The sequence below is a fragment of the Mesoplodon mirus genome, assembly GCF_964341445.2.
Source record: "Mesoplodon mirus genome assembly, chromosome: 19".
NCBI lineage: Eukaryota > Metazoa > Chordata > Mammalia > Artiodactyla > Ziphiidae > Mesoplodon > Mesoplodon mirus.
The window spans coordinates 31,479,664-31,505,313 of record NC_138995.1 but is presented as its reverse complement, the minus strand read 5'-3'; the positions used below and the strand labels follow the sequence as shown (position 1 = coordinate 31,505,313).

The 25,650-nt window shown below is 46.5% G+C and overlaps 1 protein-coding gene across 2 annotated transcripts in view; it reads left to right on the top strand.

Annotated features, from left to right (window-relative positions):
- Positions 1-7,038: 7,038 nt before the first annotated feature.
- CHD9 (chromodomain helicase DNA binding protein 9) overlaps positions 7,039-25,650 on the top strand; it is a 247,063-nt gene continuing 228,451 nt past the window's right edge. For both annotated transcript variants that reach the window (XM_082607931.1, XM_082607928.1), the window contains exon 1: positions 7,039-7,116. The gene's annotated coding sequence lies outside the window, so the exon portion shown is untranslated. The remainder of the gene's footprint in view (positions 7,117-25,650) is intronic.

The following is a 25,650-nucleotide window of genomic DNA, read 5'->3' as shown; positions in this document are numbered from 1 at the left end:
CTGTACACCTTGAACTTATACAGTGTTATATATCAATTATATCTCAATAAAACTAGAAGGAAAAAGAAATAAATAGATAAATAAATAAATAAATTAGCAGGTACCAAGTGCTACTTGGTACCAAGTACAGTTTACATTCATCATCTTCTTCCATCCTCACAACAACTCTAAGAGGCAGGTTGTGTTATTTAATCCACATTTAACAGATGGAGACACTGAGGCACAGAGAGGTTGAATAATTTAAGGTCTAACAGCCTGGAAATAGCAGGGCTGGGATCAGAACCCAGGTCATCCAGATTCCACTCTATCACTACGTTCATCTTATCTCTTTTAAAGACCCCACCGGGCCATCTTCATAAACCATCATAGGTGTCATCAGTTTGGTAGGCCTGTCATTGCTCTTTTTTTAAAAAAAATAATTAATTAATTTTTATTTATTTATTTTTGACTGCGTTGGGTCTTCGTTGTTGCACGCAGGCTTTCTCTAGTTGTGGTGATCAGGGGCTACTCTGCATTGCTGTGCGCAGGCTTCTTATCGTGGTGGTTTCTCTTGTTGTGTAGCATGGGCTGTAGGTGTGCGGGCTTCAGTAGTTGTGGCTTGTGGGCTCTAGAGCACAGGTTCAGTAGTTGTGGCGCATGGGCTTAGCTGCTCCACGGCATGTGGGATCTTCCCGGACCAGGGCTCAAATCCGTGTCCCCTTCATTGGCAGGCGGATTCTTAACCACTGTGTCACCAGGGAAGCCCCGTCATTGCTCTTTTAATCTGGGACACATGGGTAAACGTTTTCAAAGCTTTATATTTGACTCCTCTTTTATTTTCTGATCACCTCGCTTTCTTTTTTCTAACTCCAAAAGGGGCCCGATGGTTCTGGCGCAGCTCCCAGGAAGCTGCAAAGAGGATCAAGCAGGTCCATGTAGTACCTTTTCAGAGAAGTACAGGCTGTATTCTTCCCCGAGTATGCACACAGCAGTCAAAGGTGACACCAACTCCATTCACTTCCGGAGGGGTGGGTACATGCCAGCCTCGGATGTTTTACACACGTCCTCTCGTTTATTCCTCACAATCAAACAGTCCCACACCCTGTGACCTTCCCATGCCTTGTCCCCTCCTGCTGCCACCCCCACTGCCTCTGGTTAACACCATTCATCTTCCTGGACTTAGGCATTCAGTGATCCACAGGAATGTGGTAAGACTCCCCTGTAAATCACCTTTCTTAGAATGACCTTCTTGCCAACGGGCTGGCAGAGTGACAATTAGGAGGACATTATAATGCTGTCGATTTACCTCTCCCATATAAACGCCAAAGTACATTTTGGGGGTGTCAGGGTGGAAGAGGGAGGTTCCATTTGCCTTCCAGTTAAGAAGTCCTGATTAAGGCAAATCCTCGTTTGGATACTGGGATCCTAAGCCAACAAGTCTCTTGTGAAGCCTCCAAATTAATCATGCTTATCCCAAGTCAGCACAAAAGACAGGCATCAGGAGCACCAAGGAGACAGGAAAAAACCCCAGGTTGGGCTTGGGTTCGTTTAGAGGTGTGGTTGGTGACAGATGAGGGCCCTTTTCTGAGTGAACCTTCTGAGCAACCTCGTCTTGCCTGTGACACTCACACCCAGGACTGGTTACATAATTGAAGGGCCCGTGTGAAATTAAAATGTGAGCCCTTGTTCAAAAATCATTAAGAATTTCAAGATGGTGACAACAGAAGTTTAAATGAAGCATAAGGCCTGTAAAGCCAGACCTACCCACATGTAACCTCTTCCTCAACTTTCTCAGAGATGGGTTCACCTCTGATGAAGACTCTAATTTGCTGGATCACTAGCTGGCTCTACCTAGGGGACATTGCCCTAGAAATAGAATGAGGCAGTGGAAAGACAAGGAAAGAGAAATGGACCACCCAGTGATGGATGGGACCACAGTAGGATACTTTCAAAATATTTTCAGCTTTAAAATGCTTCGTTGGGACTTCCCTGGTGGCGCAGTGGTTAAGAATCCACCTGCCAATGCAGGCGACATGGGTTCGAGCCCTGGTCGGGGAGGATCCCACATGCGGTGGAGCAACTAAGCCTGTGCGCCACAACTACTGAGTCTGCGCTCTAGAGCCCATGCTCCACAACAAGAGGAGCCACCGCAATGAGAAGCCCACACACCTCAACAAAGAGCAGTCCCCGCTCGCCACAACCAGAGAAAGGCTGCACACAGCAACAGAGAGCCAATGCAGCCAAAAACAAATAAGTAAAATAAATTAAAAAATTTTAAAAATAAAAATAAAATAAAATGCTTCCTTGACTTTTACCACCTACAAGACATAGCACGCAGAAAGTATCAACATAAAAAACACAAATAAAAACTAATGATAATACCATAGGTGGGCAAAGCTTCAGAGCAACCGGAACTCTCATATGCTGCTGGTGGGAATGCAAAATGGTAAAGCCACTCTGGAAGACCGCCTGGCAGTTTCTCATAAGGTTAAACATACACTTACCATAGAATATTTACCTGTATCAGTCTACTCAGGCTGCCATAACAAAATGCCACAAACTCAGAAGCTTAAACAATAGATATTTTGTCATAGGTCTGGAGCTAGAAGTCCATAACCAAGGTGTTGGAAAATTTGGTTTCTGGTGAGAGCTCTTTTCCTGGTTCACAGATGGCCACCTTCTTGATGCATCTCTACATGGTCCTTCCCCTGTGCTCACAAAGAGAGAGAACTCTGGTGTCCCTTTCTCTTATAAGGACACTAGTTCAGTGAGATTAGGGCCCCATCCTTATGACCTCATCTAACCTAATTACCTCCATAAAAGCCCTATCTCCAAATGCAGTCACACTGGGGATTGGGGCGTCAACATATGAATCTGGGGGGGACAACGCATCCAGTCCATAACATTACCCAAGGGAAATGAAAACCTACATTCACACAAAAACCTGTACACAAATATTTAGAGCAGCTCTGTTAATAATCAGTAACTAGAAACAACCCAAATGTGAATGGATAAATAAACTGTGGTACTTTCATACAGCACAATATTACCTAGCAATAAAAAGGAAAAACTGTTGTTACACGTAACGTAATTTCAAAGATGTTCATGAGTGAAAGAAGCCTAAAGGTTACCTACTGTTTGATTTCATTTATATGACATTCTCAAAAAGACAAAAATATAAGGATGGAGAACAGATCAGTGGTGTTACTACAAAGTGATGGCTTGAGAGTTTTTGGTGTTCTGTGTCCTAATTGTGGTGGTAGTTACACAAACCTAAACATGTGCTGAAATTCATAGGATTGTACCTGAAAAATTTTAAAGTCAAATTTGCTGTATATTAAGTTAAGGAAAAAAATATTAAGATCATCCAAACAAATAAATAAATAAATACTGTTTGCCAGGAGCCTAGGAGCTTATTTGCCATCTGGTCCTAGTTCTCAAGATCATTTAAGATCCTTTCTCTCCTGCTTTTCATTTGAACAAACAAACAAACAAACACACCTGCCCCTAATTTAGCTTAACAGCTGTTTACTGAGCCGCATGCTACAAGGTTCCATGTGGGGTGTTGTGCGGTTTCCAGAACCTTAGTGAATTGCAATTCAGGAGACCTGGATGTGGAAGCAGAGCGGGCTGTGTGCAGAGGGTCACCTTACAGCTATGACTGTAGCGCAGAAGAGCGGCTGGCCCAAGGCACCTTGCAGGAAGGGAGTTGGGGCCGTAAGCACCCCAACCTCATTTTCCTCCCTCCCTCCAATCCCTCCCAGGGCTCCCGTTGGCCAAACCCAACTTGAGGCCAGTGGGCATAGAAGCCTTCGGTCTTGCCTCCCAGGATGTGGAGCAGGGTGGAAAAGGAGAGCAGATGTGGAGAGGTAAACAAACCATCTAGCACAATCCACGTGGATCCTGTTCTCAAGGGCATAGAATCTGTTGGGGAAGGCAACATCTTTGCAGGGAATTAAACCATGAGGCAGAATGCAGTAAGTGCTTTAATACAGGAAAAAGGTCACACTGGGAAAAGGGGATAGGGAAGGGATTCCTCTAGCTGGACTCAGAAGGATAAGCAGAATATTAGCTGGTAGAGGAGGAAAGGACAACCTGGCCAAAACCAAGAACTGCAAATCCCTCCTGAGGAGCTCAGTTCAATTCATCATTTGTTTATGGAAAGGCAGCTAATGGTCATGGTTAGAAGCCCCAGATTCAGCCTGAGAAGAACCTGAGATTGAATACTAACTCTACAGTGTACACATGTGTGGCCTTGAGCAAGTTGTTTAACCTCTCTGACTCTCAGTTTCCTGGACTTTTGGGAAGAGTCAATGAAACAGCATACATGTCATCCTGCTAATACACCTCATAATATCTGGCAGGGTATCATGACCAAAAAGTGACCAAACTTACTTCTGCCGTAAGCATATATGACCCCAAAAGCCAAGTTTCCATTTAGTCCAAGGGCCAGCCTCGCAAGACCAAGTGACCTTCCTGGGATAGGCACCTGCCCCTTTGTTGTTGGTCTCTGGCATCCCAGCCTCCTTCCTTCTCTACCCCTCCTTCTGCCAGGATCCTGACATCCTGCCCATGCCCCCGGTGACCCATTTCCAGCTCCATCCACTTTGGAAAATAGAGGATTCTCATCCTCTTTCTTTTTTTTTTGGCCGAGCCACGTGGCTTGAGGGATCTTAGTTCCCCGACCAGGGATCGAACCCTGGCCACAGCAGTGAAAGCACCAAGACTTAACCACTGGACGGCCAGGGAATTTCCCTCACCCTCTTTAACGGAGCAAGCTTCTAGAAGATAAACAAGCCCTCACCTACTAAAAATAGGTTACATCTCATAACATTATGAATTTATTAAAAAACAAAATGCAGCACACAAAATTCTCCCTTTGAAGGAAAGAGTGGACAGGACAAGAGCACAGAGGGATAAACATGAGAAGCCCTTGTTCCTGCTGTCCCGTGTCTAAAACACAGTGCCCAGCACGGTTATCCAGGTGCTCCATCAACAGCAGTGGAGTGCTCAGAGGCAAAGGTTCTGCAGGCAGGCAATCCAAATTCAGGTCCTGGCCACACCGCTTGCTGATTCTCCCACCCAAGGCAAATTACTTAAGCATTATGAGTCTCAGTTTCTTCATCAATAAAATGGGTAAAATAATAGTGATGACTTCATAGGATTATTGTGAGGATTCAACTAGTCAATCTAAAATTCTTAGTGCCTAATACATTACAGATTATTATTATTATTATTGACACTACTTTTACCTATCCAACATGGCGTAGACCCTCAAGGAGATCACCTATGGAGAACCTATGCAGAAAACAGACCTGTTGATAACCACAGTTTGCAAAGCACTGTGATGAGTGGAATGAACAAAATGCTAAAAGAACTCAGGGGAGAGTTCTTCTTAAAGTCCTTAGGAAACCTTTAACCTCATCAGGTGATGCCTGGCATCAGTCTTGCAGAGGTTATAATCTAGGTTTTTGCTGGGGCAAGCTTTGGGCCAAAGTGGGGTGGTGTGTAGGGGCGGAGGAGGGAGCTCTTGCAAGGACTGCAAGTGACTCAGAGACACTTTAAAGTGACAGAATGGGAAGTGTACCTGTCAGCACTTCTCTGACTGATTCACCTTCACCAGGGCACGAGCAAGTCCTAAGTAGGCTGGGGGTGGCCCCCGTCAGTGACACACACACACACACACACACACACACACACACACACACACGCACGCGCGAACCCCTTGCCCCTCCAGGTATTGCTCATAGGTAATACTCCCTCCCCCTCCCCCTCTACCCTTGATGGTCACTTTGACCAGATGACACCAGTACAGAGAGACCAAATTTTAAATAGGCACACGAAGATGGGGGGAGGGGGGACTGGCTCAGGTCTCACTGTCAGAGTGTGTCTAATATTTCCACTGGTGAACTTATCCCCCCAAATCACCACAGAGATAAATTGCCTTAAAAGAAGTTTTTGCCAAACTTGTCTCCATCACCGGGACACTATATAAATTGATGTATTTAAAAAAAAATAAATCCTGTACTTATCCTGAGAAGAGCTCAATTAAACTGCATTGCCTTTGTGTGTGTGCTAAAGGTTAATTCGTTACATAAATGTGAATTCAACAAGGGCAGAAATTTTGAGCTGTTTTGTCCTTTGTAGTATCCCTTGTTCGTAGGAAAGTGGTACATAGTAAGTGCTCAGTTAACATTTGTTGAAGGAAGAAATAAATGAAATGTACACACTTTCAATAAGCCACCATTTTCCTGACCTTAATAATCAGCTAATAGGTTCTCAGCCTAGGGCAGTCCTCCTCCAACCCAGGGGACAACTGGAAATATGGAGGGGTGGTTTTGGTTGTCACAATGACTATGAGGTGTCTACTGGCATTTAGCGCCAGGGAGTGAGGGAAGTAAATGTCCTGTAGTGCCAAGGACGGCCTCAACCAAAGAAAGGTCAGTGTCACCCGGGTCAGAAACATAACTTGGGTTGCCAGCCCCTTAGGGACCTGTGTCTCTGGGTGTGACAAAGGCTGGGTGTTTAATAAAGTTCAGCTAAAGAGACAGGAGGGAACAGAGTAGGAGGGCAAGGGGGTGGGGAGGTGCAGGGTGTGAGGCGGGGCAAAAAAGTTAGGGTTGCTAGTAGGGAAAATGCCTCCCTGGGCTTGAGAGAAACCCAGTCCTTTGCATCTTCTGATGCTCGCAGTACATTTAAAACAGAGGCTCTGCCACATTGGGGTGTACTGAAAGCTTTTGGATGAAAGGCAAGATCCCTGAGTCCCGCCAGGAAAATCCCACTATGCGTTCCAGGCCAGCAGCCAGGGCCTGGCTGCCCCTCCGTGCCCCCAAAAGAAAGTTCAGCAAGTTCTGCTCCCAGTGCCCTCTAAGGAGTGAAGGTGATCCCACCCAGCCGGGATTTGCGCCCGGCGCGCGCAGCGTGTAGGAAAACCGCCCAATTGGGAAGCCCGGGCTGCATTTCCGCCCGGGACTGATTGCGCTCGCACCTCCCAGCCGGCGCCCCGAGCCCACTAGGTGGCGCCTGCGCTCTAGTGGGCGCCTCTCAGGCGCAGACGAAAGCGACCGCCGAGCCCGGCGACAGATCGAACCGGAGTCTCAGGATTGCGGGAACCGGAGGGCAGCGCCGACAGCCAAGGTAGGATTCCTGAGCCCCGGGCGTTTCCCGCGAACCTCTGTGGTGAGGCGTGAGCAGCGTGGCGGCCGCCGAGCCCTGCCGGCGGTCTCCGCGGACGACCAGACAGGTCGGAGCGGCCGCACGTGTCGTTGCCTGTGGGGACCTGGAGACCCGCAGTCGCCAAGCTGGGCCTAGGGGCAGAGCTGGACGCCAGGTCGCTCGCACGCAAACATCCTCCACTAGCTGGTTCCTCTGGAGAGCCTGCCCGAATCCCCGAACAGCCAGTCCTAGGAGGAGAAAAGAGTTACTGCTACCCAGAGCGACTTCAGCTTTGGAGCTGAGTGCTAATATCCAAAGCACCATTTCTCCAACTTGCCTGCCCATTGGAATCGCTTGGGGAGCATTAAAAAATACTGATGCCCCGTTTCTCTCCCACCCCACCCGCCTCCGAGACTCAGATGTAGGAGGTCTGGGTTGGGGCCTGGGCATCCGGACATTTCAAAGCTTCCCAGGAGATTCCCAGCTAGCAGCCAAGTGTGAGGATCCTTGATTTAAAGGGTTGGAGAAAAAGGAGGACGGTTGTTGCAGCCCAGAATACTGATTCTTCTCCTCCTCCTCCTTCTTCAACATGCCTTTTAAGCAGGAAATATTTCCACCTTTGAGCTGTCAAACCCAAGATAACAAACCAACATCTTCCCTCCCAATAGGGCTGGTTCTGAAAGGGTTGAACTCGAAAGTGGGCAGGGAACAGAAAGACACAGATGTAGAATATGAGAAAAGACTCTTGAGAGAGGCGGGTTTCTTTTTACCCAGATCCTACAGAAGTTCAGGGGGCCTCCTGGAGCAGCCCTCATCATATTAGTAAATGCTACATTTACACCAAAGCGGTTATGAGCATAGGCTTGGAGTTCCCAGAGCCAGCCCTTCCTGGGCTGTGTGACCCTTGAAAACTCATGGAACCACTCCTAGCCTCAGTTCCTTCATCTGCAAAATGGGTATGATAGCATCATATAAAACTCTTAGAGTTGCCATGGGAATTATTGCCCATAAGAGGTAATGTTTACTACGGACCTGCCTGTGCCTGGCACAGTGCTAAATGCTTTCTTCGCATGGCCCCATCAACTCATCACCGTAACCCACAAGGTACTACTATAACTACCCCATTTGATAGTGAAGGAAGCTGGGGCTCAGAGAGGTCAAGGAACTTGCTCAGGGTTAAATAACTAATAAAAGGCAGGTCCTGTGTTTGAACCCAGGCAGTCTGATTCCAGAGCCCATGGCAAAAGTACAATAATCTGCCGTCTCCCTTGTTGACAGAGGAAACATAGAAAAAGCACTTAGCACAGGGCAGCTCGTGGTGCCTGCTCCATAAACACTAGCTGTCATTGCTGCCAACGAAGCACTTTCACTGATTGACTCGTGTTCATTTAAACTGGATTTATTATTGAGAGCCTACTGTGTGCCAGGCTGTTTTCCAGGCGCTAGAGATAAAACGGTAAGACAGGTAAACCAGTCCTCAGTGAACTCACATGCTAGTGAATGAGAGAAATGGGAAGAAAGTACAGTGGATCCTCATTATTTGCAGATTCTGTATTTGCAAATTCTCCCACTCGCTAAAATTTATTTGTAACCCCCAAATCAATAGTCACAGCGCTTCTCATGGTCATTCATGGACGCAAACAGTGGCAAAAAATTTGAGTCGCTCAACACACGTTTTTCCAGCTGAGGTCAAAACAAGATGACACTCTGCTTTCTTGTTTCAGCTCTCAGAACTGTGAACAAGTGTCCTTTTTGTGGTCTATTTAGTGCCATGTTTTTTTTTGTTTGTTTGTTTGTTTTGCATTTTTGTGCTTTCTGTTGGTGATTTTGCTGTTTACAGTCACCCCCAAACATAGTGCTGAAGTGCTGTCCAGTGTTCCCAAGCACAAAAAGGCTGCGATGTGCCTTACGGAGAAAATGTGTGTTAGATAAGCTTTGTTCAGGCATGAGTTGTAGTAGTATTGGCTGTGAGTTCAATGTGAATGAATCAACAATATATATTAAATAAGGGGTCTTGAAACAGAAACACATAAAATAAGGTTAGGTATTGATCTGTTGATGAAAATGTGACCAGAGGTTTGCAGAAACCTAACCTTAGGTTTTCACTTAGGAGCAATGGATCAGTATTTGCCAGTTCCATGTTCATGGCAACTTTATAGAATATAACCACTGTGAATAATGAGAATTGACTCTAATTAGACATCACTGCACATGCACTGAGAGAATCAAGCACAAAGATGGAGAGGCATACAGAAAGGCATACATATGGATTAGGGGTCAGAAAGGCTGAGAAGCAGCCAGGGTGGGGGGTGAGATGAGGAGAAAGTATTTCAGGCAGAAAAAGCAGCATGTGCAAAGGCCCGGAGGTAGGTGAGAACTTGGCAAAGTCAGGGAGCTCAAGGAGAGCCAGTGTGCAGGGAGTGTAGTGGTCAGAGGAAGCAGAGGCCCGATAATATGCTGGAGAGGGAGGCTGGGGCCAGGTGGCAGTGTTTTGTGGGCAGCTCACTTTTCGTCCAATTAGCACAGGCTGGCAGGCTGGGCGGGGTTGTTTCCACCTTTGACAGGTGATGAAATTGATGCCCCAGGCAGTTATATGCCTTGCTCAAAGTTACACCACTGGTAAGCAGCAAAACCCATCTCCCCACCACCATCTTAATCTAATGTTGAACAGACATCTGAGTGTTGATCTGAGATCCAGGACATGATCCTGGGCTGGAGATTTGGTTTGATTTGGGGAAGAATGATTAACTGAAGCCATCAAGAGTCGATGAAACCACCTGGGACAATGGGCAGAGTGTGGGGAAGAAAAGGTCTCATGCCCTTTTAAAAATAAAATTACTCCTGGTATAAAAACATTAATGCCTCAGTGGAGGAGTCCTAGGTACCTGCAGAGGGCAGAGGGAGTCATGAGGGTGGTCACAGAGATGTAGGAAAAGGAACTGTGAACATCTGATCCCCAAACCCCCTAAATACTAGGTCTGGTGATGGGCTTCCCGTCCACTGGGCAACCAGGTCTCAATCTGCCTCTTGTCCCTGCAGGATAATGATCTTGAATAGGGGTCAGCAAACTCTTCCGTAAAGGGCCAGATAGTAAACGTTTTGAGCCTCGTGGACCATATATGGTTTCAGCTGCAACTACTCAACTCTGCAGTTATGGAGTAAAAGTGGCCGTAGACAACGTGGGAATGAATGAGTGTAGCTGTGTTCCAATAAAGCTTTATTGATGGACACTGAAATCTGGGTTTCATATCATTTTTATGGGCCATAAAATGTTATTCTCGTTTTGATTTTTTTCCCCCCAACCATTTAAAATTGTAAAAACCATTCTTAGCTCACAGGTTGTACAAAAACAGGCAGTGGGAGAGCCCATGGGCCGTGGGCTGTAGTTTGCTGACTCGATCTAGAATCATGGACCTAAGTGTCAGAAGGAGACTAAATGTCCTCCTGGTTGAGTTATTACCTGACTCCGGAATCTCCATGGAACATTCTCAGCCATTTCTCAAGTGCCACAGTTAAACTGTGCCATAGCTGGGGTTTCCCCAAAGTAGATCATGAGACCAGGACTTGGGTGCCCGGAATTCATTTGGGAGGTGATCCCAGAAAGCCCAGTGAGAGTGAAACGGACGGGAGAAGGGAGGAGAGCCAGTAAAGGATGCGTCGATGAGTGAGTTACCTTGGGGCAAACGGCTCAGTCTCTCTGGGGCTGCTCAGAGACACTGTGCGTCCCAGCAAACCCCCAACTTTTGTGCGCGGTCAGGAGTACGTAGCCTGCTGCCAGAAAATGTCTCCGAGTAGAAAGAAGTGAGAGGCAGCGGGGGGGCGGTGTCTGGAAACTGTCTGCAGGTTTCCTCCGGGGGGCGCTGGGGAGCGCGGTGGTCTATGAAGTGTTTCTGACTGCTTTTTGAAGTGTGCTGATCATACCACTGGGTGCCTGGTGGGATGATTCGGTATGGCGGAGCACTGTAATGCTAAAGATGACGAAGCCTCATTCTTGGAGAGGGATTTCCTTTTTAAACCGTCCCTTTGATCCGGCCCTGCCTCTCTCCCTAGAGCAGGAGCTGCAACCACACTGGCCTTTCACTTCCTTAAACTTGCCAGCCTCTGCCTTCTGACTACAGTCAACAAAAGAAGTCTCAGTGAAGTACCAGACCGTTTTTGTAACACTTGTTCGTCTCCCTTCTTACGGAAAAGGCAGCAGTCCTCAAACTCAGGGGATGGAACAGGCAACAGTAGCTAGCTGAGATTTAACAACATTGTTTTATGTTTATTTGTACAGTTTCCATCTATACATGGCAAGTGTTTCTGGCTTTGCCTTTACAGTAGTAATATAAAGCTTCCTTTCAAATAAATTTAGATAAATAATGTGTCTACTTAAAAATAGTATAAGTGGTATGAGATTATAATAAAAAAATAATAGTTGCTACCACTTGGTGAGCACATAATGTGTGCTGGGCGCTATCCTAAGCACTTTGCATGTATAATTTAATCAATCTTCACCACAGTCACATGGGTTAATATTTGAGGTAGGTACTATTATTAGCTGAGAAAACAGGCATGGGAAATAAGGTAACTTGCCCAAAGTTATGTAGCTAGTAAGTGACAGGACTGGAAAATGAACCCAAGCGTTTCTGTTTCAGTTTGTGTTCCTAATCGCCGAGTTACACTGCTTCTCACAAACGTGACAGAAGAAAGAAGAAAAATAAAAGTGATATTTGAATGACTGATATGAAAGGAAAACTGCCTTTAAAAGTTCTGCTTTTTTATCTCACCGAAATCTCTCTCCCTGTATCTGCCACCTCTTGGTTGTCATACTTTTTTCTGGAGCCCCAGGGAACAAATCTCTCCCCTTTGCATCACTGCAGTCCTTCAGGTATTTGATGACAGGGAACTGGTTGGCCCTCCCGGATCTTCCCTGCTCTAGATTAAACATTGCCAATTCCTTCTGCTTGTTTTCTATCATGTGTTCTTGGCATCTTGCCCCAAGCGCAGGATCTCTTTCTTCCTTGTTCTTTTTTATTCCAACAGAACTTATTTTGGTCGCTGTAGCACTTTTCTTGCAGGCCTCCCACAGCTCGTTCCGGGCTCAGGGTAGATGGCTGTGGTCAGGGTGATTGACGTGGCAAAGCGCAGCTGGCTAGCAATGTCAGGAGAAGAACCCCTCAGGGCCAGCATGACAGGGGGCTGGATGGAGGCTGGTGATGTTGCTCATTCTTTGCAGGTCAGAGATGGAGTGCCTTTAGTGCACATGGAACTGATCAGGCTAAAAAGGACAGAATCACCAAATTCACAGCAGCCTGGTGAGGAAGCCAGACCACAAATATATTAAATCACAATGAGACAAGCACCGTGAAGCAGCCTGAAAACTTTATGTCAGCCTATCAGCACATTCTTTCCCCTGTAGGAAAGTCACAGGGGATGCCAAATTCTACTTAGAAGCTTGGCATTCCTGGAATCCAAACAAGGTGAACAAGATGAATGATTTTAATAGCCAGGATGGCCTAAGATATTTGTATCCTCTGAGGGATACAGCGGTCCAGAATGGCAGCACTACTGGCCTGATTCCCCATCTCTGTGCTCATGATAGACGTGACTAATCAATTACCGAATCTTTGCCTTCCTACTGCTCCCTGGACCAACCTTAAGATCCCTATCAAGAGAGAATTCTGGGAAGCTCTGAGCTGCCTGGAATGCTCAAGGGATTCCCACTACCCTGGACAGTGTGGGAGAAGATAGACTCTCAAAGACTTGCTCTTTCTTACCCCCTTTTCTCAGCTCCTCAGACATCACCATTTCTCTCTACCTAATATTTTTCAGCTTATGTTAATACAATTGGCTTTTTTTTTTTCCATTGTCAAGTCTTGATTTGATTTCCAGGCCTTGCTCTTCCTGCTTTGTCCAGAGGCACATCCTGTCCTGTCCTTAAGAACTTTTGCAGATCAGTCATCACAGACATTTTGTATGCATTCTACTGATATACTGTCCCCGCATTTTGGGGTGACTTGCTGTGTACCTCCAAGTAACAGCTTCTTGCAACCAAGAAGCAACTTTCTGGGATATTGAGTTTTGCTCCATTATAGAATCGGCAGCATCACAATGAGTGATACTGTTATCACTCATCTATTCCTGAAGACTGGGATACGGGCGGCACTGGAGAGGGAGGGGGCGGAAGAGGAGGCTTAAGGCACTAAATCCAAATTACTGAGTTTGCTGCTTGTGAGCATTGGTTATGCTTACCCAAAGAGTTAGGAGTCCTGTTATCTTGGAGCAAGCAGACCTTTTGCCAGCCTTTAAAAAATGTACATTTTGTTAAACAGCAGGACCTACTGTATGGCACAGGCAACTATACTCAATACCTTGTAATAACCTATAATGGAAAAGAATCTGAAAAAGAATATATATATACATATATACACACACACATGCACGTATATGTACGTATGTATAACGGAATCACTTTGCTGTACACTTGAAACTAACACAACATTGTAAATTAACTCTACTTCAATTTTTTAAAATGTATGTTTTGTGTGTAACCTCTTTTCCCACTCATATGAAGAACCTTGACTTACATCAAGGAAGATGAAATGCATATAGAGAATTTGTGGCTCCTGGGGCAGCTGAGAAGGGCCTCCTTGAGCTCCTCAAGAGGAAAAGTGGGCCTTGCCCCTCAGGGGCTGCCCAGTCTGACAGGGGAGATCCACTACTCACATTAGGAAGGCTGCCAGTCCAATGAGAGAGGCACAGTCCCTAACCTCGAGGAGTCTGATGGAGGAGAGGCATGCAGTGTCCTTGGAGTGAACTGTCTCCCTCCCTGCAGATTCTGCTGTATCTGCTGCTTCTCTTCAGTCTGTCATCAGGCAGGTGGTGCGCCTGACTTCATTCACAGCTCCGCTACAGCTGTGCAAATGCGCACCAGAAGGCCAGGGGTTCTGAGGGTCAACGCAGGAATTTGTTTGTTTTTAATAGACTTTATTTTTTTAGACCAGTTTAGATTTACAGAGAAATTGAGACAACAGTACAGAGAGTTCCCATATACCCCACACCCAGGTCCCCCCACTAACCGTTTGTTAACCCGTAGTCCATTTGTTACAATTAATGAACCATACTGATACATTATTAATAACGCAAGCCCATAGTTTATTCAGATTTTCTTAGTATTTACCTAATGTCCTTTTTCTATTCCAGGATCTTGTCCAGTGTCCTACATTGCATTTAGTTGTCCTGTCTCCTTAGGCTCTTGTTGGCTGTGACAGTGTTTCAGAACTCCTTTGTTTTGGATGACCTTGCCAGTTTTGAGGGGTACCAGTCAGATGTACTGTAGAATACCCTGCTATTGGAATCTGTGTGATATTTCTCTCATGGTTGGACTAGGGTTATGGGTTTTGGAGAGGAAGACCACAGGAATAAAGTGCCTTTTTTCATCACATCACATGACCTGTCCATAACATCAACATGACTTACCACTGTTGCTACGACCCTGGATCACCTGGCTGAGGTAGCATTTGTCAGGTTTCTCTGTGAAGTTACTCTGTTTCCCTTGTTCCATACTGTTCTCTTGGAAGGAAGGTTTTTTGTTGTTTGTTTTGCTGCACTGTGCACCATGTGGGATCTTAGTTCCCCGAACAGGGATTGAACCCGCACCCCCTGCACTGGAAGTGCAGAGTCTTAACTACTGGACCAGCAGGGAAGTCCAGGAAGATTATTATGTGCAGCCCATGCGTAAGGGAGTGGCAGTCTGTCCCCCGTACTTTAAGGTCATGTGTCTACATAATTTATTTAGAATTCTTCATAGAATTCTTCACGGGCTCTTCTCTCCCACTGATTAATTTTTTTTTAATTTGTAATAGTATGGACTTGTGGATTTTATTTTATACCCCAGGCTATAATCCAATACTACTTTGTTTCATTGCTCAGATTATTCCAGCTTTGGCTACTGGGAATGGAATTTATGTTTTTAAACTAGCTCCTGAGGGCTCTCTTATATGTATTCCAGTTTGGGACCCATGTAGGCCTGGGTTCACACTCCAGCCCCACCACTAACTGGCCGTGTGTGTGTGTGTCTGTGTGCCTGTGTGTGTGTGCGCGCGCGCGCGCGCTCTCTTGACAGGCTGCTTTATCACTGGGGCGTTGGTTTTCCCAGCTGAAAGTGGAGCTGAGATTGCTACCTGCCGCTTAGGGTTATTAAGATGCATTTAGTAAGGACTCTGTCACTAGAAGTTGTTATTATTGTCAGTTCACAATCCGTCTGCATCTGGCTTCAGAAGGCTACAAATCAAGGCCAAGTATGCCTTTACAGTGCTTCCCTTCCAAGACCACAGGCTGGTGTGGCCGAGAAGTTCCTGAACGGGGTACCCTCCTCCCAGGTCGCCTCCCCTCCCTGCCGACCCAGCCTCCTCTCCCAACTTCCGCCTCTCAGTCACACCACACGCCTGCCAGACAAACAACTCACCTAGATGCCCTCCACCAATTCACACAGCTGCACGTCCTCACCCCCTCAAACCCCCCTTAAACACCACTTCCTCTGTGACACCGCTCAGCAGCCAAGCAAGAAGTCCCGCCTCCCTCCTCCTCTGAACCGCCAGAACTCCTGGCAGCTGTGTCCACTCCTGCCCGAAGGCCCTTATCACTTTAGACCCTGCGTCCTCCTTAGCAATCCTTGTCTGTGTTCATCTTTCTTTCCCGCCTGCGCACGCTGGGCTCCCACACCAGCCTGTGGTCTTGTCTGCACCTGTGGTAAGTTTTAACAAGACAGAAGAAGTAGGGGAAGGGCCATTTCCTCGGTGGGTACTGGGCCTAACTGGACTCCTCAGAGGTCGAGATGCTGACCCTAGGTCACTTCCACTTTTATGTACCTGTATATGTATATTTTTAATTATGGTAAAATATGCAGGGCTTAACATTTACCATTTTAACCATTTTATTTATTTATTTTTTTAAATTTGTTTTTAAATTTATTTTATTTTGAGCTGCATTGGGTCTTCATTGCTGTGCTCGGGCTCTTCTCTGGTTGCGGCGAGCGGGGGCTACTCTTTGTTGTGGTGCGTGGGCTTCTCATTGCGGGGACTTCTCTTGTTGCTGAGCACGGGCTCTAGGGCACACCGGCTTCAGTAGCTGTGGCACGCGGGCTCAGTAGTTGTGGCTCACAGACTCTAGAGCGCAGGTTCAGTAGTTGTGGCGCACGGGCTTAGTCGCTCCGCGGCATGTGGGATCTTCCCGGACCAGGGCTCGAACCCGTGTCCCCTGCGTGGCAGGTGGATTCTTAACCACTGCACCACCAGGGAAGCCCCCATTTTAACCATTTTAAAGTGTGCAGTTTGGTGGCGTTAAGTACATTTACATTGTTATAAAACCAGCCATCACCACAATCCATCTCCAGGTGGTTCCAAAACTTTTTCATCTTCCTAAATGGAAACTCCATACTCATTAAACAATGGGTTTAATTGTTTAATTAATTTTAATTTCCCCCCCATTTTCTCCTTCCTACAGCCTCTGACAACCACCATTCCACTTTCTGTCTCTATGATTTTGACAACTCTAGGTACCTTACATATAAGGATGGATCATTCAATCGTTGTCCTTATGTGACTGGCTTATTTCACTTCGTACAATGTCTTTAAGGTTAATTCATGTTGTAGCATATGTCAGGATTTCCTTCCTTTTTAAGGCTGAATTATATTCTGTTGTATGCATATACAGCATTTGGTTTATCCATTTATCTGTTGATGGATGTTTGGGTTGCTTCCACCTTTTGGCTATTGTGAATAATATGGCTATGAACATGGATGTACAAATATTTCTGCTTTTAATTCTTTGCGGTATATACCCAGAGTGGATCATAAGGTAACTCTCTATTTTATCTTTTGAGGAATTGCTGGGATTTCCCTGGTGGTCCAGTGTTTAAGACTCTGCTATCCCAAGTCAGGGGGTACAGGTTCAATCCCTGGTCGGGGAACTAAGATCCCGCAGGCCGCACAGCACGGCCAAAAATAATAAAGGAAGGAAGGAAGGAAGGAAGGAAGGAAGGAAGGAAACTAGGAAGGAAGGAAGGAATCGCCTACTGTTTTCTACAGTGGCTGCACCTTTTTACTTTCCCACAAGCAATGGGCAAAGGTTCCTATTTCCCCACATCCTTGCCAACACTTGTTATTTTGTTTGTTTGTTTGTTTGTTTTTTCATTAATAGTTCTAAGAGGATCTCATTGTGGATTTGATTTGCATTTTCCTAATGATTAGGGATGTTGAACATCTATTCATATGCTTATTGGTCATTTGACTATCTGAAGAAATGTCTCTTCAAATCTTTTGCCCAATTTTTAATCAGTTTGAGTTTTTTGTTGTTTTGAGTCAGGAGTTCTGTGTGTATTCTGGATATTAATCCCTTATCAGATATGTGATTTGCAAATATTTTCCCCCAGTCTGCCTTTTCACGCTGTTAGTTGTGTCCTTTGATAAAAAGAAGTTTTTACTTTTTTTTTTTTTTTTTTTTTGAGGTACGCGGGCCTCTCACTGTTGTGGCCTCTCCCGTTGCGGAACACAGGCTCCGGACGCACAGGCTCAGTGGCCATGGCTCACGAGCCCAGCTGCTCCGCGGCATGTGGGATCTTCCCGGACCAGGGCACGACCCTGTGTCCCCTGCATCGGCAGGCGGACTCAACCACTGCGCCACCAGGGAAGCCCAGAAGCTTTTACTTTTGATGAAGTTCAGTTTACCTGTTTTTTCTTTTGTTGCCTGTGCTTTTGTTGTCATGTCCAAGAAATCATTGCCAATTCCAATGACATGAGGCTTTTTTTTTCATGTTTTCTCATAAGAGTTTACAGTTTTAGAGCCTATGTCTAGGTTTTTGATCCATTTTAGGTAATTTTTGTATATGGCATAAAGTGAAGGTCCAGCTTCATTCTTTTGCACTTGGATATCCAGTTTTCCCCACATCATTTGTTGAAAAGACTGTCCTTTCCCCATTGAATTGTTTTGGCACCTTGTTGAAATAAGGTCATAATGGTCATTTGACTATATATGTGAGGGTTTATTTCTAGGCTGTCTATTCTATTCCACTAGTTTATATGTCTGTCTGTATACCAGTAGCATATTGTTTTGATTACTGTACCTTTGTAATAAGTTTTGAAGTCATAAAGTTTGAGTTCTTCAGCTTTGTTCTTTTTCAAGATTGTTTTGGCTATTTGGGGTTCCTTGAGATTCCTTATGAATTTTAGTATGGATTTTTTTATTTCTGCAAAAAACCTCATTGGGATTTTGGTAGAGATTGCATTGAATCTGTAGATCACTTTGAGTAGTAGTGTCATCTTAATATTAATCCATGAACATGGGATGTCTTTCCATTTATTTGTATCTTCTTTAATTTCTTTCAGTAATGTTTTGCATTTTTCAGTGTACAAGTCTTTCACCTCCTTGGTTAAGTTTAGTCCTAAGTATTTTATTCTTTTTTGTGCTCACTTCTACTTTTTGAGGCTCCTGATACATCGCAAAATGAAGAAATACAAAACAAGATACCGGAGTGGTGGTCCATTTAAACTGTATAATCCTCTCAGTGTTTCTCAGGGGCAGCATATATAGAGAGAGTGATAGGATTATATAGTGTCAAAAGCCTAACTTGGAGTTCCTTCATAAATGTGAGGTCTCCCTATCTATTTACCACCACGTGATGGGAGGAGAGGGCCTGGATGGTCCCTGTCACTGGGGTAGGAGTGGGAATGGCATAATATTCTGTCAGGTGGGCCCTGCTGAGGGATCCAGCAAAGGCCTAAAGTCACCATAGGCCTAATCAAAGCATCTCCCCAGAATGTGATGTTGAGAACATCCAGACCCCTTCATAGCCTCAGGCTAGAAGACCCCAGAGTCCCAGGGTCATGGATACTTTCTACCCGGAACAAAAACAGTCACCTAGAGGTGCAGATGAAATAGAACAACCAGCTTACCAACACCCGTAGTCTTGCTAACCTTGTGGGGATTTTGTCGGCTGTGTTGCTGGCCCACACCAGTTTCAATTTGAGGAGCTGTGTGAGGGCAAAAGGTGAGGGAGCACAGCATGTGAGGGCCAGTTCCTGTTCAGGCATTTCCCACAACCTCCTGGAAGGCTCCTAAATGGCCGGCCTCTCCTCTTCAGTCATTCAGCTGTCTTAGGGCTTTCTCGGCTATTCTTTTCCAGGCATTGGATTTATTTTGCTTCTCATTTTTTTTTTGGCCTGTGGGGATGCTCATACAACACAGCCACTCACACTCATGCACACACAAACCCCATTCTGTATCCCTGCTAACGTCTGCAGAATTCACAGGCTGTGATGTCTGGAGACACAGTCTCTGTCTCCTTTTCTCTCATCTTTCCTCCTTCTCCTTCCTGCTAAAGCCTGTTGTTGTCTTATCCCCAGCCGGAAGCTCCCTCTGTCACGGGGCCAGGTTCCCGGCCACTAGCTCTCCTCCAGCTGCTGCTCCTACAGGCCCAGCCAACTCCTATTTCCATAGCAACTGAAACTCATTTTTCCATCCCTGCATTTCCACTTTGGAAAGGAAACCCATAATAGTCTTTTAAAAGAAAAAAAAATTGAGCTACATCTGGCATCGTCAACTTGGACTGTACACAATTCCTAGCTCCCCTGACTCCCTTAGTCCCCTAAAAACCCTCCCCTACTTTCCTCCGCCTGCCTCCACCCCCCCAAGTCCCAAGGCTCCTGGCTCAAAAGCAGGTTTGAGGAGAAGTCTGGGTGGGCCCTTTCTCTCTTTAAATTAATGCAAGAGGACTCTGTGCTTTGCCAACCCAAGAAGAGGACGAAGTTAGAGGCTCTATTCCATTGCATCAGGTGATGCTATCCTGTGTCATCAAGGGTATCTGTTTATTTACCTTCCCCCTGGCTGGCAAGGTCAGAGGTTGCCTGAATACGTCGTTATGTCCTCTCTGAAGATGAGGCACCCACTCTCTGACTCTCCGGCAGCATGACTCTGAGGTTTTGAGCAAGATTTGATGACTACACTCCCAGTGTGGTGGCTTGGCTGGTATCACACATACAGGAACCTAGGAGTATGTTGTGAAGGGGTTTGGGATAGCTCTCCCCTCTCCTACCCCTGACAGACTTTCCTTACTGACCTGGCCCATCCCTAGTGCCTGGAATTCCACCACTGGCTGTGAATGCCATTGGCCTCACACGTCGTTTTCTATTAAAAAGGTAAAGTGCATGTTAGGTTGTGGTCAGCTTGGACACTTCCACCCCTGTCACCATACCGTGCACATGGGGCCTGCTCAGTTAATGTTTGTTGGATTGAATGAATATCTTAGCAAGCGTACAGTGGTTCAACAGATAACTTTCCCTGGATAGGCAGATTTTGGCAAGAGAGGATTTTCTATATTATTATTAACCACTTTAAAAAATTATCCCACTCCCCTGAACCACCCACCGCTGTCAGTATGGATAACCGAGAGTCACATGCAAAGGGCAGGAATCAGTTTCTAGTACAGCATTTGGGTCTTCCGGCTGCTCAAAAAACAATGTGTGCCGGGAAAACAAGGAGCGTCATTAAAGCCCTCCAAGGGGAAGACAGTGTTTTTCTAAACATGGGTCTTTATCTCTACAACATGCTACCACCACCCGCTCCCGCTGCCCACGTGAGCCGGGCTTTCTGAGTCACTCGTGCTGTGTTTTTGAACACAACGTGGGGGAAGAGCCTCCACGGTCTGTTCGGCTCTGGCTATGAAAAATACAAGCTGCGTTTGACTGAATGACAGAAAGAAATCTGTCGAGCCAGGAAGCGTAGTAAATACTGTGACTCTCTGCAAATGTGCACAGTGCAAACAGCTTTTTCCAGTCTGGAAAAATGAAGAGATGTGTCTGTGCAAAACCAGCCAAGTCTCCTCCCCTCCTCCCTTTCCACCACTCCACCTCCAACTCCTGGCAAAGCCTCCCACCCTGCCCCAGACATTCAGTCATCAGCTTTCATCTTTTGTGACTTGCTTCGCCCCAGGAAATAACATTGCCCAGGCTCTGGGGAGATACACCAGCCTCTCCCAGGCATCTCTGAGGGATGTCTGTCTGGTTGGGTTTTGCCAGTCCTCTCCGACCTTGGCCAGATTTGGCTCACAGCACAATTGTGCGGGAAGCAGAGTGGGCCTGGTGTCTCCTCTTCCTTTGCTCACAGCCTGCTTTCTCCTCCCCCTCAATCTTCTCCAGTTTGCTTTGAAAGAACCTTTATCCCATCGCGACTTCCATGCGACAGTGTTTAGAGGGAAGACTTGCAAAAGGTGAGGGTTTAAAAGCCTTCGCTTTGGGCTAGTACAGGGGGTGGAGGTGCACTGGGAAATTTCCCAGTGACTCAAAGACCACCAGGGCCAGGACAACCTTTGGTTGGTACAGTTTCTATACAAGAGGGACTTACAGGGAAAATCTGGGTCTGCACCTTGCCTTGAAGATACGTTTGCATAGCAACTATGCTGTTTTTGCCTCGATGGTATGTTTTGGGCTGGGGTTAGTGCTGACGAAGACAGGGCCCAGGACCGTAAACACCCGTCCACTGGCATGTTGCACCAGAGAACACGTATCCAACTGCAGTTCTGTGTATTGGATGGAGCACTGGGGTGGGAATCGGAAGAAATGGGTTAGAACCCTGGCTCCCACGAGTAGGGAGTATGTGTGTCATTCACCGCTGTGTGCAAGCCTGCTGGCAGCATGTGCTCCACTAATGGTTGTTGAGTCAGTGAATGAATGAAGGAGCCAATAACCTTGGATGCTTTGCCTCCTTGAGCCTCAGTTTCCTCCTCTGTAAAAAATAACATAAAAAATCTAACCTGCCTAGCTCACCAGGAGAGTGCGTGTGTGTGTGTGTGTGTGTGTGTGCGTGCGTGAAAGAGAGAGAGAGAGGACAAAAGTATGACTTTTCTCTGTCCTCTGTTGTAAACTAGAATTAAAAAGTCAGTTTTTCTCAGGTTCTGTGCTTTACCCTTAGTATTTGTGTCCTTCATCAGGAGGAGGGACTGTATTCCAGTGTCCCCTGAGCACTTAGTTCTCCATCCTATATTCTGAGCACCCTAAGGACTGGAGACCATTTTAAATGCTTTTAACTGAGCAGTTTAAATCAGAGAACAATGATTTTTAAGGTTGGCTTATGACGAGTGCCACGTTGGTCCCATACTTGGCTCCAGAACTCCCCTGAAACCCTCCCCAGGATGGAACTTGCCTTAGCGCAAACAGTAGCTTTTCATCCAGCACTAGCGAGAATCTGACCTCCAGATCTCTGCCCATGCTGTTCCCTCTGCCTGAAATGCTCCCCTTCCCTTTTCCTTGTCTCGTTCCAACTCAACCTTCAGATCTCAGCTTAGACCTCACTTCTCCCAGAATACGTTCCCCCACTCCCCCCGCAGCCTATCAGGTCACGCTTCCTCCTCCGTGCCCTCTCCACGTCCACCTCCCCCATCTGAGGGCTTACCCCACCGAATGGCGTCTTCCCATTCACTTGTCTGATTCCCTCATAAACTGTGGGTCCCCTGAGGACGAGGACTGTGTCTTTCTTGTTCATCAATGTAATCTCAGCGCATATCACAATGCCAGATACCGAGAAGGTGCTTAATAAATATATATTGATTAGATGAATAGCAACAGTGTATTGGTGAGATGAGAGAGAGACAGGAGTCATGAAGGTTCTCTTAGGAGGGTATTGTATTTACTGAAGTATAGAAACAACACTTCTCCTTCTACCAAAATGGCTTGCATGCAGACGAAGCATGCAAATCCAGACCCAGAGATTCAGGCGCACACCCTGCTGCAGGCAATCGCTTGTGCAGTGTACTTTCCCTTGCTCTGAAACTCTCTCTTGTCATCTCCTCCCACACATCTTTCTCATTCCCTGTATACAGGGAATTGCAAGAATAAAAGAACCTACCTGGTAGAGTAAAGGTAATGCCCGAGAAAGAGATTCCGTGATCATACCTTTTTTTTTTTCCTTCTTTTTTTGGCCACACCCCGAGGCTTGTGGGATCTTCGTTCCCCAACCAGGGATTGAACCTGGGCCGCTGTAGTGGAAGCACGGAGTCCTAACCACCAGGGAATTCTCATGCCTAAAAGCTTTTCTCATCTCTCTCTGCCTTCTAGATTACTGCACCATCCCATTGTGAGGAAATTCTACTTACCGTTATTATGTACAAATCAGGAAGACACCTGAACTTTTAAAAAAAAATAGCTTAGCGCATGTTTCTGCCAGCTATTAGGAGTCCTCCCAGATGTGTCTTTGGGCAGATAGCTCCCAGCTCTGTGCCTCTTTTCTCTCTCCCAGAGATGAGGAACAGAAGTTGTCCTTAAACCACAATGTGACTTTCTGGGGGAAAGAAAGGGCTCCTTAAGGATGCAGAGTTGCTGGTCATGGTTTTGTCAACCCTGAGAGGAAGGAAGGTGTCACTTGCTTCTTCCACGGGCAGGTGAATTTTAAGTTGTCTTGAAGGTTATCTTGAATGTGGTCAGAGGCTGAAGTGTCCACTTGCCTCCCCCAAAGAAAGAGTTCTGAGCTAGCCACATGAACTGCCTTGGGGAGGAGGAGAATTTCTAAAGGGGATGGGAGTGTTGTTGGTAAGGACCCAACTGGTAGCAGATCCAGCGTGGTAACATGACAGAAGCCTGCGAGTGTTTTATGAGCCCTGGAACAGCAGGCAGGGCTACCTCCTCCCTTTGCCCCGTGGCTGCCTCTGACCTCTTCCTGGCTACTTCTCCCAGGGCTGCTGACCACACTGCAGGTGTAGAGGACCAGTTACTAGGTCTGGGCTGCAAACCAGGGGTGCCTGGGTGAACTCGCACTGCGAGACAGATCTTATTGAGCTCATAATGTCAGCCTTTGCAATATGTTCCATCAAAATCAGTTCCCAAACTGGGAGACTTCATGTAAAATCCAGATCTCCACGTCTTTGGAAAAATGGAAGATCTGGCAACATGAGGCTCACGTTCTTCCACAAGAATAACCAGCCAGAGGTGAACGGCTGCTGCCCCCTCCAGAGAGGACTTGCTGTCTCCAGGCCCCGCTGCTGCTACCCAGGGCTCCTCCAGGCTGAAATCAATGTCCACTGCCTTTTATCATTATGTTACCTGCCGGGCCCCTGAAGGCACCTGAGGGTCTCTCCCTGGGTGGGGAACCTTCTGTCCCCCAGGTGCTTCATGATGCACTGAGTCCCTTTTCCTCCCTCACCCTGTTGGTGCTGATGTGTCCAGTGTTTCAGTGCTGAGGACTGGCTTCTTTCTGCCTCTAAGTTGTAAGTTGCCATCATCATGAAGAAACACAAGGCCACAGGCTAAGGAGCAGGCAAGGACCTGTTCTTCCCTTCCCAGATAACACACTCCCACAACAGCAGTAACCTTCTGGGAATCCTGCCCGTTTCTTTTCTTCTTTCTATTCCATTAGTGGTTTTCAAAGAGGACGTTTCAGCCAGATAAAGGAAGCAGCTGGCACTGTATCAGGCCTCCTGCAGGATGAGTGTTTTGGGGGGAGTCAGGGCTTTCCTGTGATTTGTTTTCGTACCTGGTAAGTTGGGATCTCCCAGGTCATTGAGGTGTGTTCTCCTAAGGAAGGAATCAGGGCTTGCTTAACTTTGATCATTGAAATCACTGTTCTCCGTGCCCTTCTTTCATAAACAAGGAAATTGGAACAGAGCTAAGAGAGGCTTTTTCATGCACTTCAGGAAAGAATGAGCAATGGAAAAAGGAAATTGAGAGCTTTGGAGAGTTTATAGCAGAGGAGTATTTGAGTTTGAAATAGGAGCTGGGCATCCATATGTTTGGGAGGAAAGAAAAGAAAAGACCCGCCACACGCACAGAGCTTCAAGGGTACGTGCGGAAATAGCTATGGCAAAGGCGGCAGGGAAGCCCACGTGGGCTTTATCAGACCCAGATGTTCAGGCAGCAGCCCTCAGGATGCCCATGAAAGGGTCCAGAGCCAGAGCCTGCTGTGCTGGACTCAGTGTTTTCTTAACTACCAAGAAGCACGTGAAATCAGTGGCCAGGAGCTTTCCACTGTGCGCTCAATGAATCCGTGAGGCCCTGCCGGGGTCTTCGCCACACCAGTTACACACAAGCTGGGCTGCCTCTCGGCAAGACTTGGATGTGGACAAGACTGGCTCACCTAGTCCCCATCCTTGCCTGTCAGCCCCCGTCAAGCAGGGGCTGCCAACTTGCCTCTGCTGCCCTCTGCCCCAGACTAACCTTGGAATACAAGAGTTGGAAAGCCTGGGTTTAGCTCTCAATTCCACCTTGTATAAATGACTTAAACTCTCTGAGCCTCAGTTTTACCATCTTTAAAATGGGGAAAAAACATTTGTGAGGTGCATACAAGATATAAAGAATAAAGCACAAAACATATTTTTTAAATCATGTTTTTTCATTTTTTTTGTTTTGTTTTGTTTTGTTTTGCGGTATGCGGGCCTCTCACTGTTGTGGCCTCTCCCGTTGCAGAGCACAGGCTCCAGACGCGCAGGCTCAGCGGCCATGGCTCAGGGGCCCAGCTGCTCCGCGGCATGTGGGATCTTCCCGGACTGGGGCA